At 37.5% G+C, this 12,634-nt stretch overlaps 1 non-coding gene across 1 annotated transcript; it reads left to right on the top strand.

Annotated features, from left to right (window-relative positions):
- Positions 1-9,980: 9,980 nt before the first annotated feature.
- LOC143389960 (U6atac minor spliceosomal RNA) lies at positions 9,981-10,107 on the top strand. Its single transcript, XR_013090194.1, has one exon. It is a non-coding gene; the product is annotated as a U6atac minor spliceosomal RNA (small nuclear RNA).
- The last annotated feature ends 2,527 nt before the right edge of the window (positions 10,108-12,634 follow it).

The following is a 12,634-nucleotide window of genomic DNA, read 5'->3' as shown; positions in this document are numbered from 1 at the left end:
GCCAGGTCGCCTTGAACCATGTGACCACTTAGGGCTTTTGTAGAGCATGCTTTTAACTATTTAAAATAATTACTATGCTGAACCTGGAGACCTTTGAAAACTCCATAAAGTTAATTACACTTTAAGACACACCTTCTCCTTTGCTGCTTAAGCCCTATGTCAAATTTACAATATTCCTTTGTTAACAAAATCACCATGGTTGAAGTACTGTATATAGCGACATGCAGTTCATTTCATGCAGACACATTGAAGTAAGGTAGTAGAAATAAGTGCATGGTTGTTAAGATCCCGCGTCTTTTGTGATCATTGTATATGGCTAGGAGACAAAGGCTTTTTGTGAACTTGGTACATTTTTGCCTACTTTGAGTTAGTGATTTCTGATTATTGTACTTAATCATTCGAGACCTTTGCCCTTGTATCATTTGATTCTTAGAGTTTATATTGTTGATTTGGTTACATGACATAGAATGATCCCAGAATTTTTTGTCATTGCTTCCGAGTCAGCAACTAACAGTGATCATAGTTAACAATGGAGGCTCACTCATATGCCAGGTATTACTCTGTGAAACTTGTCAGGGAGCTCATGAAGTGGAAGTTTTTCTAATTCTCTTACATGGGAGGAATCTGAGGCTAGGAAAGGTTACTTAGGATCACTCACTGTAAGTGGTGCAACAAACTAGACAGAACAGAGAAAGAGACTGATGGAGACTCATCCGTTGTCTAGATATTAAGTTAGGCAGCAGAGAAACAAAGATGTACAAGATTCAAGTCCAGGCCTCCATGGAAATTACTTTGGTCATGGATTGCCATGATAGACGTATAAATAATTAATGATGCAATGTATGCATCTCGTAAACTAGGTATACATGCAAAGTCTGTGAGAAGAGAATAAAGGAAGGAATCAGACTTATTGGGCAGACAGAGATAAAGAAATACTGCACAGAGGAAATGGCTTTTGCTTGAAGATGACCAGAAAACTCTTGGAAGAGTCTGCATCCCAAGCAAAATACCCAGAATCTCTCAGAGTTCACTAATTCTGTGGGGGCGGGGTGGTGACAGTGGCACTCTGGCCAGCTAGATGAGCATGGGAGAAGAGCATCATAGGGGATAGATGTACCTGATTGAAAGCTCAGAGGATGATTAGAGTGTGATGTGCTCTTCCTTGGTCTGGCTTTGGTCAGGGGCATATGGGAATGTGACCAGTGGCTACATCACACATAACTCCTTTTACTTAGACCAAATCCCCTACTAGGAATCGCCTGCACTCCCAACATTCTCCCTATACCTGCTGTAATTCCTGTCTGCAACTGCCATGCATACTGATTTCATCTCTTCTTTCTCTCTAGTCACAGTTCTTTGTTTCTCTGCCACTCTTGACACTTAATGACATATTGCCTTGGTAACCCCTTTGATTACCACACTGTTATTATTTTAACTTTTCTTATGTCATACTATGCTTTTTGGTGTACAGAGAACCTTAAGAGTTTATATGCTCACCTTGACCCTGATAAGGGAGGAGATGAGGCCCATGGTAATGAGTATTGTACAAAATCATGTGACAGGCCTGGTGGGTTTCTATAAGCTAGTGTTCCTCTCCCTTTCCTGAACTCTAGTGAGTGCATGGAAGTTGGAAGCTGTGTATCATGCTCACTGTGGGTCATGGAGCCGCTTGGAAATCTGTAAGTGAAAGAATGAAGACCTCTGTGGCTCTGAGTCACATACAGATGATGTGGTGCCCAAGCTTGGAAAACAGCGTCTAAGCATATAAAGCATACGACCACACTGTTAGATGTGTTTGCTCAGAAATATCAGAAGAGCAACTGCTGGGCAGGATTTTCTTGTTAAAACCTTTTCATCAGGAGTACTAGGAAAGGTGGAAGTTGAACTCATTACTTACAAGGCACTTGACCACCTCAATCAACTTAATAATATTTCTGGTACATTAAACTTGGATTGCTTATATAAGTCATGACTAGAAGTTTTATGTGTTATTTTCCAATGTAAAAAATCATTTCCTTGGGCTGGAGCTGTAGCTCAGTGGCAGAATGTTTGCCTAGTATGTGTGAGGCATTTGGTTCAATCCTCAGCACCACATAAAAGTAAACAAAATAAAGACATTCCATCCATCTACAACTTCAAAAATTTTTAAAAAAAATATTTCCCCAATAGTTTTCTTTTTCCACAATGATATAATTAAGGATGTAAATTAGATTCCACAGTGCCCATGTAATTGGTAATTGGAAAGTCCCTCTCTGACTCAAAAGGAGGGTTATTGGTGACAAACTATTTTCACTACTCTCTCCTTAGAGGCTCAGAGAAGGTGGAGCCTCCAGATTGGATTCTTAAGTGTGCAGTGGGTAGAAGAGTTAGGCATTAGGTTCCTGCTAAATGTGAATAACCATAACCATGACTTATACATGATTTATTACAGATACCAACATAGTAGACGTTTACTATTCATAACAACATTCAAGAATTCAATTATTCATTAAACAATGACCCAGAAGATCCATGGCATGTAATAATTTGTAATTGGAATCACATGTGATTTGAAGTGCCTGCACAGGAGCAAATCACCTACCTGGTGACAAGCCAACTGCCCATTTGCTTTAGTTCACTATCATACGTGCAAGAATCCCAAACTAGTCAAAATTCATTACTTCATAAATGACCACCAACTTCTCAGGCTGGTGCTGAGAGTAAAGAGGAATAACAAAGGGCTAGAAAGTGATTTTTTTTAAACAGAAATCTGGTACAAATTGGAAAAAAAACCATCATCGTTGGATTTGGCAGTAGGTTGAGTCACTGAAATACATGTATGGAACCAAGAACAACAATTCTGGAGATACTCCAATGAATGCACTGGTCAGGGTAAACTTGTGCTTTCTGGGTCAGTGGTAGCCTGTTTTGTGGTGCACCAACTAGAGCCTTTGCAAAGACCTCAGGACTTCTGTCTCATGGGATTCCCTCAGCTGCTATATCATCATAGCTTTTTGCTAGGATCCTGGCTCAGTAATGGTATGTTGACTGAATAGCCTTTTTGAATACAGACATTACTCTACACCATTAGTCTATTTGAATACGATTCAACCATTTGTCTTGAAGGTCAGTTGAGATGTCTCAGATTTCTGGTTTAGGGCTTTATGATGGGATAAAATTCCCAGTATATATGTATCAGTAGTTACTTGTAACAAACATTGTGTATATTTTTAAAAAAGAGTATCAGGCTGATGGAATTCTATTATCCACCTAGGAGGAAACATCTTGAAGATGAAAGATAATAAAAAATGGCCATCTCTACATAGGAATTGGAGTAGTAGTCAGTAGTCAGTGTAGATGCTGGAACTGACACTGGGCAGTAAGTCAAGGAGAAAAGGTGGCTTCTTAATCTGTTGTTGAAGGATACTTAGAATGGAAATTCACATATCCACAGTGTACTAAGCTTTGAGTATCACTGAAGAACCCTGTAGGATTTCCTCCCCACATGTGCATGTCTGTTCCCCTATGAGGCTCTTTTTTTTATATGTGTGCTTTTCCTTTCCTTTTCTTTTGTTAATATTTATTATTTTTATAGTTATAGGTATACACAATATCTTTAGTTTTATTATTATTTGGTGCTGAGGATCGAACCCAGTTCCCCACACATGCTAGGCAAACGCTCTATCTCTGAGCCACAACCCAAGCTCTATGTGCTTTTCCTTTTCAAGGCAAATTTTTCTATTCTTAGTTATAAAAGGGACAGAGGATAGCCTTGACATCAACCTTGAATTTTAAAGAGCAGCTTTCTTGGGAGTTTGAGGAGCTGTGCCTTGGAAGACAGAAAAGCAATAAGAAAAGAAAAAGAGGGAAATGGAGTGGAGACAGGGAAGACTGGCTCTGTCTTCCTCATTTGTTAGGCCAGACATCTGCACTGTCTCTACAAGACCAGGTAGGTAAAAGCACATATTCAGTGTCAGTACAGAGTCTCTCAGCCATCAGTAGATATTGACAGAATTCAGGAGCAGAACAAGAACAAAGCAGCACCATTTAAGCTGTGAGATGCCATGGTAGCCTAATGGGGCTTTGCAGACAGGCTGTCAGAGTGGCATTCACACCAAGCTGAGGCTTTGGAGACAGAGATCCTGCCTTCCTTAATAAGGCATTATACCATCATTAATGCTGAGGCATCCTGTCTAGTCTTACCAGAGCCTCTGGTCTTAGTGTTCCCATTTTAGCCTGCCTGGGCTTCGTGTTCTGAAGGGGCTGAGGAAACTGCCAGAGATCTTAATTTCCTGAGGATTAGGCTGTTACAGAGAAGTCCCTAAGGTATGGAGACACAGGATGTTCCTAATAGGAGCTGTCTCCTCTGGGGCCCCAGTCCCAAAGCCCATGGTATGCAAACAGATCACCTTTGTGTTCCATCCCCGTGGGCCTGCCATCTATTCTGTCCCTAGCATGTTTATTCACCATGTCGCTCAGCCCCAGGCTCTTGCCTGTGTGGGTGGGCATCCTGTCAGCACCTGGCTGGTGGACAGCACCACAGCCATCCCTGACCAGAAGTTGCTCTTCTGACCTCTTTAGCCACTACTCCACTTACATAAAGGTTATTTTTGTTTTTGTTCATTTGTATGTTTAGCTGGTTTTGCGATGAAGGAGCTTCATGAGCAAGTCATTTTTAAGCTAGATTCTAAGCAGTTTTAAATATTATGAAACAGATTTGAATAACTATCAGGAAAAGATGCTGGTGACAGACTGAAGGAGGAGGCTGAGATGGTGACTGTGTATCATGATATAATCACTGCAGAATTCCCTGGGGGACCTGGCTTTTGGCCATTAGCTGAGTGACCCATTACTCAGTCATCTAGCATTTCTGAGCCACTCTTCATGCACATGTAAGAATCCCTGAGAATATTTTACTTGCCTGTTGACAAGTAAGTCTTACAGGCAGAATCATTCCCACATTTTTATGTAAGAACAACAATATTTATTCCCCCTTGTGGAAAGGATTAGATTGATTTGTTGAAAATTCTGAGTTATAGAACATTTCAAAAGAAGTCTAAGCTTTCCACTGAAAGTTCAAATGTATGGAAAATCTAGGTTCAGAGATGACTAAAGGTTTTCTATATGTCATTGTTTTTCTTAATTTATCCAACTTATTTTGGTGTTTCTTGCACGGTAGTTGATTATTAACTATTTGTGAAGTTAAAGACTAGATAAGAATCTTCCAGGTACTTTTAACAAAATAGATGTAGGGCTTTGGAAAGAAACATGTACATTGGTTATAGGAGTGTTTCTCAAGGGTTTCTTCAGAATGTTTTATTTAATTTCATTCTTCAAAGGGCAAAATACTTCTATTGTTCAGAGAGTTCATGTTCATAGGAAACTTATTGCCAAGGTTTCTAGTTTTCCCCCTATGTGTCCACTCTTCTCTTGTTTCATAGAAATACAATTTTAGCTATAGAGATGGCCACCCAGAACACACTTCCTAGACTCCCTTCCAGGTGGGTATGACCACATGACTCAAACATTCTGTTAAGTCAGCAGAAATAACAGTGCACATCCTGTCATGCAGAGTCAGGCCCTCCCCTTCCACTTTTCCCACTGGTTGGAATCCTGTATAGACCAGGCAATACACTAAGGATTGAGGAGGGTGGGTGGGTGGATGGATGGATGGATAGAACATAGGTCCTTAACTGGATCCCAGTTCCCATAACATACATAAAGTTAAATTTCGTGACACTGCTGCTTCAGCTTAACACAAATTTTAAAATTATTTTGATGCCCTTTGACAATTTTGAAAATGGAAGACTGTCCTAGAACATGGGAGCAGTACCAATGCTGAACATGGTGTCCACTTTGGCAGCAGCTGTGACTTCACCTGACTTTTGGAAGCCCTTGACAGTTTGCCTTATCTTGTTATGCACCTTCCTCCTTAGATTATTTCTCAGGATAAAATGGCAGGCTCCATGTGTGCTTCCATTCCCTGCAGAAGAGGATGAGCTTGGGTGGGGCCTCTGCTGTTCAGGTCTTTTAAGCATGTGGCTGTCTATCCACTTATGCTTACAGTCACCTCTGCTCTGTAGCTATAGAAAAGACAGCCAGGCAGGACAGAAGAAAACACCTTTTCCTGGGAGGAGGAGAGAGAATGGCACAGCTTACAAGAGACTGAGGTTGTCAAGCTGATGAGGTCTATAGCAGCTGCTTTCAAAGCATGCTACCTGGACAGCAACCATAGGAACCTGTAAATTTGTTAGAAATGCTCCTCAGGCCTTACCACAGATCAACCACATCAGTAACTCTGGGCATGAGATTCAGCAGTCTGCTTCAGAAAGCACTCCAGGAGGCTCGGTTTGGGAACCAATAATCCAAGGAGGGTTGGAAAGCCTGACACTGGCACTTACAAGGAGAATATCTTGATGAAAGTCCTGGCTGCAAGAAAACTTCAGCTAGAGGTAAAATGACCAGGTGGGAATGAATGAGGAAGCATGCGCTTCAGAGAAGAGTTTAAATAGGTTGGGGTTCTTGTGGTACTCCTAAGAAGAGTCTAGAAATGGTTCCTTCTGTGTTTGATACCAGGGGCTTATCTAGCCTTATCTTCTGGTTCAGGAATATTGTATCAGCCAGATATGCATAAGTTTCTTCACACTCCATGTGGGAATTGTGATTCTTAAATGGTGGGTATTTTTGGAGTGGAAAAAGGTGCTATACTATAGTGAATAGGGTGGACTCCTTTCTCCCACCTCACCCTGGAGGACATCTTTGAACCAGGAGCTAGGCCTTTAATGGCTGCAAAGAGAAAAAAAAAGTATGATTTCCATGTAAGGGCTACCAAGAATATAAGTGCCTATTTAATAAATTATTTTTTGAAATGCCTTTTCCATTTTGGTAGTTAAAGTTTGAAAAATGTTTGGAGTACTATAATTATCATTTCTGTGAAAAAATACACATTGCAGTATTTTTGTTTTTTGCTACAAGTCAAGTTGTAGTTTAGGATGGAAAGTAAACACGTCCCTTTGCTCAGCTGAAGCTCACATATTTATAGTCTGTGGGTGCCCTCATGGCTGTCGTGGTGGACCAGGGTTTACACAGTGGGTACACAAAAGACACAAAGAAGGCATATAAACACGGGGCCCTTTCAGGGACTTGTCCCGCTGCAAGTCTGATTAGGAAGTTTGTGCTGGAGCTGAAGGAGCCATCTAGAAGGGTGGAGACACCTTCAGAGAAAGTCGTGGGAAGAAAATGAGGCAGTTCTCAGAGGCCCTGATTGCCTCTTGGGAAGCCTTTTTCTAACCAGGGAAAGCCCTAGCAGGGCAGGTATAGATGTTGGGAGGCCTTTCTGTGTTCCTTTGCTTTGGGATGTACTCATTACCGTTACATGTCACCTTTGTATGTAATGAAAGCTGGCAAAATATCTCCAGGCAGAACTACCTATATGAGGCAGTTTCCTTTCCTCCAGGTGGAGTGCAGTTCATCCTTTCAAAAGGCTGCTGCTTCTTAAGGAATTAATGAAGTAATGGAAGCTAAAAGAGAACTGATGCATGAGTAGAATCTTTGGAATATTAAGATGATTGCATGGGGCATGCTATACTAAATGTGTGTACCTTTTTTTGGGTCTGCCTTTCATAATCAGCTTCACCATTATCGATAATTGTGAGTATTAATGATGGGATACCTGCGTTCTGGGACATCCTGTTAGGCATTAACTTTAAAACAAGTAAGAAGTAGAAGGTATGACAGCCTTAAAGTTATGTGTATGCCTGTTTATTTGTGTAAGTATGTACACATAGGCATATATACACACCTATGAACATACAAAAATACGAATTTTTAAATACTTTTAATATAAATATATTACATATCTGTACAATATTAAAGGTTACAAATTTGTTTATTCTCTAAAACAATATTGTAAAATAAGTGTCTTTAGGCCCTAACATCTGGGTATTTCATGAAGCCCTGTGAAATTAGGTGGCTTGCTAAGTATTTACAGTAAGAGTTTAAATGGAAAAACTAGAAAATATCACTGGTTTAACTATAGGAGAAACACATTTGTATGTTTACTTAAATATGCAGAAATTCTCTAATATCTTTGATTAGTTTTTGGCCATATTAGGAGGGACTTTTCAGGTTTTCCAATATTTATTTAAATGATACCCACTACATTAATAGACAAATTTATATTATTACATATATTAATAAGCCTATTCAAAACTTGTTTGTTTAGAAAACATGTCTTATTATTTTATAGTGTTGAAGCCTAAAGTTATGATTATCAAATCTTCTGCATATCAGGAAAAATAAAACAACTTAGGAACATTCCTGGCCTCCTAGCTCCCTGAATCAGAGACTTCAGAGTTGTGACTCAGGAATCTGTATTTTTAAAATGGTCCCCAGGTACTTCTGATGTCAGTGAAGTTTGGCAATTTGTATTTTACAAAGTGCTGAAACAATTTTATTCCACTATTTTCCCCAAATAACTTTTCTTCCTTCCATTATTCCTTTTTTGAAAAATAATTATTCATATGAAGTTTTTTGAATCTAAAAGCCAGTGAGACTTTATTTTTTATGGCTACAAAACTTAAATTGGTATAAAGAATCATTTCGAGAGATTCAGATTTTTTTGAGAGGATTATTCAGTTAGCTTATTGAAAGAAAGTTCCATTACTCTCTTTCATTTCTGTTATGTGGAAAATAACATTTATATTTTCATTGTGCTGTATTACATACATATTAAGATGTAATGTGATTGTAGAGCAGATAAGAACTATCATGTGTTAATTGATTGAATGGTCTCCTTACATAGGTTCATTCCAACCATGGCCTTTCAACTCCCTACATCCCATTCATTAGCCCCCATAATGGTTGAAAAGCTAAAAGCTGTTGAAAGAAACAGACCAGCCAGTAACAATGAACTTTTGGCTGTTCAAGAAGGAATTAAAGTTCTTGAAACATTGGTTTCTCTTGGTGAAGAACAGAACAGTAAGTATTTTTAATAAAAAGCCATTACTCCAAAATGAAGATCTGTATTATACATAAATCTTATTTGATACTGGACATAGGCATTTGCAACAATAAGTTTACTAAGAAGCAATTACTGTCTGAAAGCATAATATATTTGCTTATGTTAGTAACATAATACTACCTGTCTTCATGCTACATTTAATTTTAAATGAACATATGTGTTCAGGAATTGATCTTGAGTTGACTCAACTGAAAATTATTTTAACTACTAAAGGCAGTAAGATCAGTGCTGGGATTACAAAATGAATAAGATTAAGAACTCATCTTTATGAAGTTCATAGTAGTAAAATAAAAGTACACATAAAATTATGTTGATTTTTCTAACATGCCACAGTGTCAGTGATAAATTTTCTACCAAAATAACCTATAGATTAATTTATTACTAATTTCAACTAAATTTATCAATTTCTCTAAAACAGTTGTCTCTAACTTTCCCAATTTTGACACTCCTTCCATGCAATATATTAGTAATTGCCTCTTTTTCTTGCTCCCCATACTCTGGGAATCATTAATCATCCGATCAAATGAATTTTTCTTTTACACTCATCTGTTCATTTTTCTCCTCTGCTATCATAGTTCTAGACAATAGATTTTTAGAAGGGAGTTATTGCAATGGACTTTCTTTCTTTTCCCTCCATTTATTCTTCTTCTCTCCTGCTTTTCCTCTGTTCAGGGCTTTGTGGGCCTTGTATGTGCTAAAGCATATTCTTTATCACTGAGTATCACCTCCAGTCCTGCAATAGCTTTTCAAAAATCTCTACTACCTTTCCAGTTTCCTGTGAAAAATTTTTAAGAGAAGGAGTATTTGCAAATGAGATAATTAAGAAAAAATTGAGGGCTGGGGTTGTGGCTCAGTGATAGAGCACTTGCCTAGTGCATGTGAGGGTTCAATTCTCAACACCACATAAAAATAAATAAATACATAAATAAAGATATTGTGTCCATCTACAACCAAAAATTAAAAAAAAAAATGAGTGATAGTGTTGAATGACAGGAGAAAAAGGTTAAAACTCCCTTGACAAATGATGGAAGAGCCATTGGGCCAGACAGTAGGAATAAGATTAAGACATTGCCACTTTCTTCTATGACATCTAACCATCATTTTTTCAGAAAAATAGAAGAGACATTGGAAGAGTAGAAGTGTGCTTTGCAGGTAGGGGGACCCATTGGGGAGGAAGGAGGCAAGGGTAAGGGGAAGAACAGGGAAATGTAGTTTTATATATTTTATATGTAACCATATATTTTTTATATTTTATATGTAACCAATGTTATATGTAACCATAATGCATCCAGTGAAAAATAAGTCCATAGAAGGAAGACAAATAGAAAAGAGGAAGGGAACCAGAGAGGAAGCAAAGGAAAGGGAAGAGGTAAGTAGTATTAGGATTGAAATGGAGAAAACTATGTTACTTCTTTTATGAATATGTCAGAATGAATTCTACTTTTATGTATAACTATAATGTACTGAAAAATAAACTTTAAAAAGTCAAGGATAAAACAAATTCAAGAATTGAAAATTCACCAGTGGCTCCAGAGGCTGAGGCAGGACGATTGCAAATTCAAAGAAGCCTCAGCAACTTAGTGAGACCATGCTTCAAGATAAAAAATATAAAAAGGGCTGGGGATGTGCTCAGTGGTTAAGTGCCCCTGGGTTCAATCTGTAGAACCAAAAGAAAGGAAAAAGAAAATTTACCCCTTTTGAATCATATCACTCAATATAAAGGTATGTCTAAAAATGTTGCTGTCAAATTAATATATGTATTCATTTATTTGATGGTACCTTCCTAATGAATGTTCTATTCATTAATAAGATTCAGTTGCCTGTGTGTGTGTGTGTGTGTGTGTGTGTGTTACTGACATTAAATAGGGCCTTAAGCACACTAGGCAAGCATTCTACCACTGAGTTACACCTGCACTGTGTTTAGTCTTAGATTTTAATTTTTTAAAAAGCTACCTACTTATTCTACCTTTTAAAAGTCTTGGTATGATATAAAAACATTTGTAATCTGAATAAAGCTGTTAATTAAAAAATGGAAAAACCATGATGGTGATACATCTTATTTGATGTATCTTATTTAATTCTTATTTGAAATGGGTTATTTACTTCAGGGGCATTGCTGGAGTCTAATTTTCTATTAAACCATAAATTACACAAATAATATGTGAATATATTCTTATTATTAAAAGTATCAAATAGACACTCTCACATCAGAACAATCTTTGTTGTTATCTTTGTTATTTACAGGAGTCCAGTTACTTGCTCTTCTAGTTCCCACTTTGATTTCTTACCTGCTGGATAAAAATACTTTTGCCTCAGCAAGTTCAGTTTCTAAATATCTTCATGAGTTTGTACTCCAGAACTTAATGCATATTGGACCTCAGTATCCACATGCTTTCAAGACGATAATGGGGGCTGCTCCTGAGTTGAAAGTGCGGCTAGAAACTGCTGATGGAGCAAGCCAAGCCAGCAAGGCTAGAGCTGCTCTGAGGCAGCCAGCTCCTACCACACATTCTGCACCAACAATCAAGCTAAAAACAAGCTTTTTTAATGTGTTCCCCCACTCATTTTTATATGTATTTCACCGAATTAGTGGTAGTCACTGTACCATTCCAGGCAATGGATTCTATTTTATTTGTATTTTGGTATTATAATGCTTCCAAGTAGGTTAAGGAAGTCTTGTTCATACACTATTGATTTTTAAGTGATTTTTAAAAATTACGTGGTGAGTATGTTTTCATTTTTCTGCTAATAATGTTTCTCTTTTATTAATTTTTCATTGTTTTCTTTTTGGTTTTTGTGGTGCTGGGGGTTGAACCCTGCACCTGGCACATGCTAAGCATGCACTGTACCACTGAGCTATACCCCCAAGCTCTAATTTATTTTTTAAACACTGAACCATAGTCTTTTACATGCTGAATACACAATTCTATCGTGTACTGGGACAGAATGTGGACATTATCAGGGGAAAAAATAGGTCAAAATTTGGCATTTGTCATGAAAAATTCCATTGCAAAATAAGTAGATTTTACATTTTTAAGAAACCAAAATAATATAAAGTCTCTTTCGTGGTGTACCTACTATGAATAAAATCACATTTTTTAAACATTGCTCAAAATATTCTCTTCTGATGTATCTGTTCACTTTAATATTAAATTACTGAATTGTGTTTGTGTATATTTTAGTTGTTAATTTAATTAAAGTTCTTATCTAAAGGTCCATTAAAATGTTTCTAATGTAGTATAATGTTTCTACCTTTTTTATGTTTTGTAATTACAGAGACTCAGGTTCTGACTGTGATGGTTAGTTTCATGCATCAAATATTTATTGAATGCCTATTGTGTAAAAGGCATCAAGCTAAGTGCTTCAGGGCATACAAAAATGAAGTAGTCATAATTATAGTTATGCTAGTCTCTTATGTGATGGGAATTTTTCTTTGCAAAACAGAAAATTGATTAAATGAATGTATATCAAAGCATTTAGCAGATTTTAAACACCAAATTTTACCAGAAAAATGCAACATAGACTGTATCAAAAGCAAGTGACTTTTCTGAACATTTCAAGCTATATATTTATTTATCACCTGCTACTTGCCATTTATTCTCACTCATACCTACACCATTTGGCAGCTAGCTT

The sequence above is a fragment of the Callospermophilus lateralis genome, unplaced genomic scaffold (assembly GCF_048772815.1).
Source record: "Callospermophilus lateralis isolate mCalLat2 unplaced genomic scaffold, mCalLat2.hap1 Scaffold_74, whole genome shotgun sequence".
Lineage (NCBI taxonomy): Eukaryota > Metazoa > Chordata > Mammalia > Rodentia > Sciuridae > Callospermophilus > Callospermophilus lateralis.
The sequence above is the reverse complement of the archived record's forward strand: the minus strand, read 5'-3'. Positions and strand labels throughout refer to the sequence as shown.